This window comes from Mandrillus leucophaeus, unplaced genomic scaffold (genome assembly GCF_000951045.1).
Source record: "Mandrillus leucophaeus isolate KB7577 unplaced genomic scaffold, Mleu.le_1.0 Scaffold124, whole genome shotgun sequence".
In the NCBI taxonomy this organism is placed as follows: domain Eukaryota; kingdom Metazoa; phylum Chordata; class Mammalia; order Primates; family Cercopithecidae; genus Mandrillus; species Mandrillus leucophaeus.
In genome coordinates, this window is record NW_012100765.1 from 1,890,037 (window position 1) to 1,897,001 (window position 6,965).

General features: G+C 39.9%; 1 long non-coding RNA gene across 1 annotated transcript; it reads left to right on the forward strand.

The window, feature by feature from the left end:
* The first annotated feature begins 3,222 nt into the window (after positions 1 to 3,222).
* On the forward strand, positions 3,223 to 3,604 carry LOC105533302. The gene is made up of 2 exons (XR_001005099.1): positions 3,223 to 3,346; positions 3,423 to 3,604. It is a non-coding gene; the product is annotated as an uncharacterized LOC105533302 (long non-coding RNA).
* Positions 3,605 to 6,965: the final 3,361 nt, after the last annotated feature.

Below are 6,965 nucleotides of genomic sequence, written 5' to 3' on the forward strand. Positions count from 1 at the left end.
ACCCGCCCGCCTCAGCCTCCCAAAGTGCTGGGATTACAGGCGTGAGCCACCGCGCCCGGCCTGCCTCTTCTTTCATTTATTAAATTAATTGTCTCTGATATCTTACTTCTGGAACTATATTTTTCAGATCAAACGCTCTTGTTTTTGTATCATGAGCCCCTTCTCACAATAATATTCTTAGATGCACAAAATAAAATGCATAGGATTACAAAGACAAACATTTCTTTTGAGGTACAGTTGACAAAACATTAAGAAATAAATTTTTAAAACTAAAAATAAAAAAGAAATAAATTCATTATAGAGTTATATATGTTTTTAAATAACAAAACAATAGTAAGTTTAACAAACTACCATTTTAAAATAAAGTTGAATGCAAACTAATTTTAAGATATCTGTAACTGCAATATGATTGTAAAATATCTGTGATTTCTATTGGTGACAAAGTTGCAGTAAAGTTGTGCTTTGTTGCTTACGTATTTACTTACTGTTTTTTGTTTGTGTGTTTGTTTTTGTTTTTTAAGATGGAGTCTAATTCTGTCACCCAGGATGGAGTGCAATGGTGAGATCTCGGCTCACTGCAACTTCCCCTGTCTCAGGTTCAAGCGATTCTCCTGCCTCAATCTCCCAAGTAGCTGGGATTACAGGCAAATATCACCGCGCCCAGCTTACTTATTCTTACTTATTTTTATTTATTGTTCAGAGACAAGGTCTTGCTCTGTCTCCCAGGCTGAAGTGCAGTGATGCCATTTTAGCTCACTGCAGCCTCGAACTCCTGGGCTCAAGTGACCCTTCCACCTCAGGCTCCCAAGTACTGGGACTACAGGGACAGCACCACGCCTGACTAATGTTGTTATTTTTTGTAAAGATGAGGTCTTGCTATGTTGCCCAGGGTGGCCTTGAACTCCTGGGCTCAAGTGATCCTTCCACCTCAGCCTCCCAAAGTGTTGGTAGTATAAGCATGAGCCACTACACCTGGCTGCCTGGACATTTAAAAGAGGAAATGTTATGTATTTGTCAGGGGTTAGGGAAAATAAAGATATATTATTTTACCATATGGGTTTATGAACGAACTCATTCCACAGACCTTTTAGGAGTCTGGGGACCCCAGGTTAAGAATGCCTGATTCAGATGTTAGATCTCTTAAATTGATCCTCTAATTTTGTTATTTTTCTCCGTATTCTTGTCTTTGCCTTTTTTTTTTTCTGATTTCCAATAAATGGCTTTTATTTTATTCTCTAATACTTTGAAGTTTTTAAAATTATATTTTTAATTTCTAACAATTTTTGTTGTTGTTGTTTTCAAAATGTTCCTTATGTTTAGCATCCCTGACCTTGCTTCATATATGCAACATCCTTTCTTATCTTCTGAAGATAGGGATGAAAGTGAAGGATTTGTTTGTTTGTTTGTTTGCATTTTCTTCTACTCATTACATCATTATCTCTTTCATCATAATTACTTCCCACTATTTGGTTATTAGGGATCATGAGTTTAAAATGATTAATTGCAGAAATTTTACTGACCGTACCCATTATTTCTCCCACAATTTTATAATGCTGGCAGGTTTTTAAAAAACTGAGCTACAGTTTACATAAAGTACATAAACATTCAGCATAAAGTTCAATGAACTGTAAAAACCAAGGTATTGGCTGGGCACACCTGCAATCCCAGCAAGTTGGGAGGCCAAAGTGGGAGGATCACTCAAGTCCAAGAGTTTGAAACCAGCCTGGGCAACATAGCAAGACCGTGTCTCTACAAAAAATTTACAAATAATAATAATAATTAACCAGGCGAGGTAGTGCATGCCTGTGTACTTGGGAGGCTGAGGCCTGATAGTCGCTTGAGCTCAGGAGGTACAGGCTGCAGTAAGCTACGATCATGCCACTGCACTCCATCGTAAATGAGAGCCTGTCTCCCAAAAAGAAAAAAAAAAAAAAAAGGATATACAACATTTACATTACTCCACAGATTTCCTGTAATCCAGGATATATAACATTTACATTACTCCACAGACTTCCTGTAATCCATCCCAACAAATATTCCCCTTGTAAGTATAACCCCTGTGTTGACACCATGAATTTCTTTTGCCTGTTCTTGAACTTTATATATATAAATGAAATAATGGAGTATTGATGTGGACTTTTGGGTCTGGCTTTTTTCATTCAGCATGTCTGCAAAATTTGTTCGTATTAATTCACCTATCAGTCTTTTGTGTACTTTTTGCTAAGTAATATTTTATTGTATGAATATATCACAAGTTATTTTTCCATTCACCTATTAATATACACCTGTCTTGTTTCTGGGTTTTAACCACTATGAATAAAACTGCAATGAACCTTCTTATACGTATTTGTAATTGTTTCTAGAGTTTTAATTCCACCTTTTTAAAACCTGAAAGATAATTTTTAAAACACTGATTTTCTGAACTATTTTATTGATGTCTGTCTACACAATTGCGTGTTGTGTCTCACACTGTTGCTTTGGGTTCACATTATTCTCTGCTGAGGTGTCTCCTTTAATAGGGAATGTTGGTGGCTGGTGCATTCCTGATGTCTTAGTTTTGTCCTTCTTCTTGAATAATGACTTGAAAAATGATTTATATTACCCTCAACACTGTGACGATACCACCTCATGGTCTTCTAGCTTCTGTTATTGCTGATGAGAAGCATGGGGCTGTTTAATTCTTATTCCTTTTTAGCTAATCTGACTGCTATTTCTCTGGTAGCTTCTAAGATTTCCTCTCTGGAATTTTTATTCAGCTGTTTCATTATGTTATTTCTAGGTGTGATTTTATTTTTATTTAAGCTTCTGGCATGGGGAGAGCACTTTTGATCTAAGGACTTGTTTGTGATAATGGAACATTCTCAGCCATCATCTCCTCAAATATTGTTTCTTGGTTATTTCTTTTCACGATTCTCTTCATTATTCCTTTTATTGCCTGCAAAATTTCTATTACATATGTAAGTTCTTCATTTATTACTCTGTAGATCTTAAATATATATATATTTTAAATAGTTTAATAATATTTTATTATTGCCTTCATGTAAAATGAATTTATCTTTTGACTGTTGATTTTGTTGGATGCCTTTGTTAATTGTTTTTATATATTTTGGAATTTTGGCTTAATTTCAATGGAATTTTGGATAATTTATCTCTCTCTCTCTGGATAATTTATCTCTCTCTCTCTGTCTCTCGCTCTCTCATTTCCTCTCACTCCCCTTTCACAATTGACTTCACCACTGGCTCAGGTCTTGTATTGAGGACAAGGAAATACTGCCCCATAATGCTGTTGAGAATATTTAAGAACAGTCAGGAAAGCTTTGTAGCTTGGTTTTATTGCAGCAAGTGTGTGTGTGCTATTTATACTGGCCTATTTTTATGTTTTCATTTGTTTTTATATGTTTTTATGTTTTGTTATATTTCAGCAAAGAGGAAGACCTTAAGTCCTGAACTTCCAAGGCCAACTTCACTGGTAATCCTCCAGTCTTTAATCCATAGAAACCTGACTTCTGTCCCCACCATGCCTAGAAAACTACTTTTTAAAAGAACATTAGTGGTCACCACATTGGTAAAGTATTAATAAATAAACATGTTTTAGTTCTAATCACGCTTGGCCTTTTGGCATGCTTCCTGACTATACTGCATCCCCCACAAATGCTCTGTTCTCTTGACTCCCACAATAGCACACACTTTTTATTTTTAAAAGGTTGTAAAATACGCAAAACATAAAGCTTATTATCATAACCATCTTTAAGTGCACAGACCAGTGGCATTCCATACACCCCCATTGCTGTGTGGCCGTAACCCATCACCACCATCTGTCTCCAGAACTCTTTTTATCTTACAAAACTGAAACTCCATACCCATTAAACAACAATTCCCCATTGCCTGCTGCCCCTAGCCTCTGGCAGCCACCATTCTACTTTCTGTTTCTTTTTTCCAAGACTGGGTCTCCCTCTGTTGCTCATGCTGAAGTGCAGTGGTACGATCACAGCTCACTGCAACCTCCAACAATCCTCCTGCCTCAGCTTCCTGAGTAGCTGAGACTACAGGCATGCACTACTACACCTGGCTAAGGTTTTTAGTTTTTGTTTTTGGCAGAGATGGGGTTTTACCATGTTGCCTAAGTTAGTCTTGAACTCTTGGCCTCAAGTGATTCTCGACCTTGGTCTCCCAAAGTGCTGGGATTACTGGCATGAGCCGCCGCGACTGGCCTCTACTTTCTATGAGTTTGACTGTTCCAGATGCCTCCTATGAGTGGACTCATACAGTATTTGTCCTTTTGTGACTGGCTTTTCACTTAGTGTAATGTCCTCAAGGCTTACCTTTGTGATAACACATCTTTCTGCTGACTTCTTTCCAGTCCCCCTTCTGACTTCTTTCTAGTCCCCTCTTTGTTCATCCATGTCTTCATATTGGTCTTCCTCAGCGTTCCCTCCTCCCGGACCCTGTTCTGTCTTCATCATCCCTACCCCTGGGTAATCTTCACTCTCATGGTATCAACTACCATCTCCATGGAGGGGATGGGGCTGTGTTTCTAGCCCAGACCTCTCCCTCAGCTCCAAGCTTTGCATCTCCAATTGTCTGTGGCACACTTTTTCTTGGATGGTTTGTAGGCACGTCCAGATCAGCATGTCCCAAGTTCAATTCCTCATATCTTTCTTCCCCCATAAATAAACTACTCATTCTCTAGGTTTTCTATCTCATTAATTGACACCACAATCTACCCCAACCCAATCTACAAATAAAGATGTCATCTGTGACTCCTTTCTGCCTCCCTCTGCATTCCCTCCAGAGTAAGCCAGTCAATTCCCATTTCATAAACATCGCTGTATCTAACCCATTCTTTCCAAATCTACTGCATATAACCTACAACAGACCACCACTTTTCTAGCCTGAGAAAGAGCCTTCCACCTGGCTTCTGTGCCTCCAGATCTTATGCCTTCCTAATTTGTTCTCCAAACTGATACTTCTCAAATGCCAATCTGATCATTATTTTCTGCTTAAAACCTTCAGTGGCTTCCCATTGCCTTTGACAAAATAGCCAAACTTCTTGGCCTGGCTCCTCTCGGCCAATCATGAACCCATCTGCAGTTCGTGTTCCAAAAATGAAACGCCCTAGAACAATGATGTCCACCATTTCTTTCCGAGGTCAAGAGAAGAGCTTAGAAGACACATTCTAGGAGATGATGCCCTCATTCCTTTAGGGAGGCAGACAATTGGATGATAACTAATTAGCATACATGTACTAGTAAAGTCAGCACGTGACCTGGTGAGCTGGCATCAAGATGAGCTGGTGAGCTGGCACCACGAGGCCTGTGGTGCCTTACACATGAACACGCAGCCTGACAGGAGCTGCAGTCTTAGGTATGACATGAGAGGGATTGCCCCCTTCTGGCTGTGATTCTGATTGTCCCTGAGTTTTTCTGTTCCCTAGCATGATTAACTCACTGGGACATCTTTATTAGAGCTGGATCCATGGTTACAGTTTATAAAGCAATGAGAACAAATTTGAAATCTTAATAATGTCCATTCCAGGAAAAAATTAACCACTTTAAGAATTGGAGGGGGAGGGATGTAATTTTCTACTTCATTGCATGGGTTTGGAGTATAGCTGAGAGCTATTTGGTTTGTGGAAGTTATTTCAGGATGATTCGACGATGAGGCAGCCTGGCTAAGGCTCTGGAGAGCTGGTTTAAAGAGGAAAACAAAATGAAAAAAGAAAAATTATTGTTACATAACATTTTTTAAAACGGGGATTTTTAAAACAACAAAGTTTTGGGGTGTTTGTTTTTCGTTTGTTTTGTTTTGCCTGGTTTTAGTTTACCTATTCCTTTGAGAAGCTGTAGAAAGACTTTTATCCTGGAGAGGCTCAAATGCAAAGCTAGATCAAATTTTCTATAATTTCGAGGTATCTGTGGAGTCTTTGGAGCAGTTTTATAAATTCGCAGGACTCATGAGCTTCAGAACCTCTGTCTGGGAGTTCAGTGAGAAATGAAAAGATGGAATCTATTTGGGGAGGATCATAAACACTTCTTTTTCTTTCAAAGATAGGGTCTTGCTCTGTTGCCCAGGCTGGAGTGCAGTGGCATGATCATAATTCACTGTAGCCTCGACCTCCTGAGCTCCAGCAATTCTCCTGCCTCAGCCTCCCACACAGTTAGGATTACAGGCGTGCACCACTATGCCTAGCTAATTATTTTTAATTTTTTTGTAGAGATAGGGTCTCACTGTGTTGCCCAGGCTGGTCTCAAACTCCTGGGCTCAAGTGGTCCTCCTGCCTCGCCCTCCCAAGCTGCTGGGATTACAGGCATGAGCCACTGTGCCTGGCCCAAAAACACTTTTTAAGAGTAAAGCTAAGCCAAACAACCATGAAAGGACACAAGTATGAACTGCTAAGTGTAGGGATTGGAGCCAAGAGGACAACAGAGGCTGTCGCAGAGTGTCACAAAGATGTTTGTAGATTATCTCCCAAATGGGAGGCTGATTATATTTAAATTGCAAAGTTTTTGTTCTTTTTGGTTAAAAAGCCTTCATGTCTTGAATTTAGTTACCAGCTCAAAAAGGTAGGATGACCTGGGGTGGGAAATGAAACATTGAGAAGTCTGGCCGGGCACGGTGGCTCATGCCTGCAATCCCAATGCTTCGGGAGGCCAATGTGGGCAGATCGCCCGAGCTCAGGAGTTCAAGACCAGCCTGGCAAACATGGAAAAGCCCCGTCTCTACTAAAAACACAAACATTAGCCAGGCGTGGTGGTACATGCCTATAGTCCCAGCTACTCAGAAGGCTGAGGCAGGAGAATTGCTTGAATCCAGGAGGCGGAGGTTGCAGTGAGCTGAGATAACGCCACTGTACCCCAGCCCAGGTGACAGAGCAAGACTGTCTCAAAAAACAAAAAGAAGAAAGAAAGAAAGGAAGGAAGGAAGGAAGGAAGAGGAAAGAGAGAGAGAGAGAAAGAAAGAAAGAA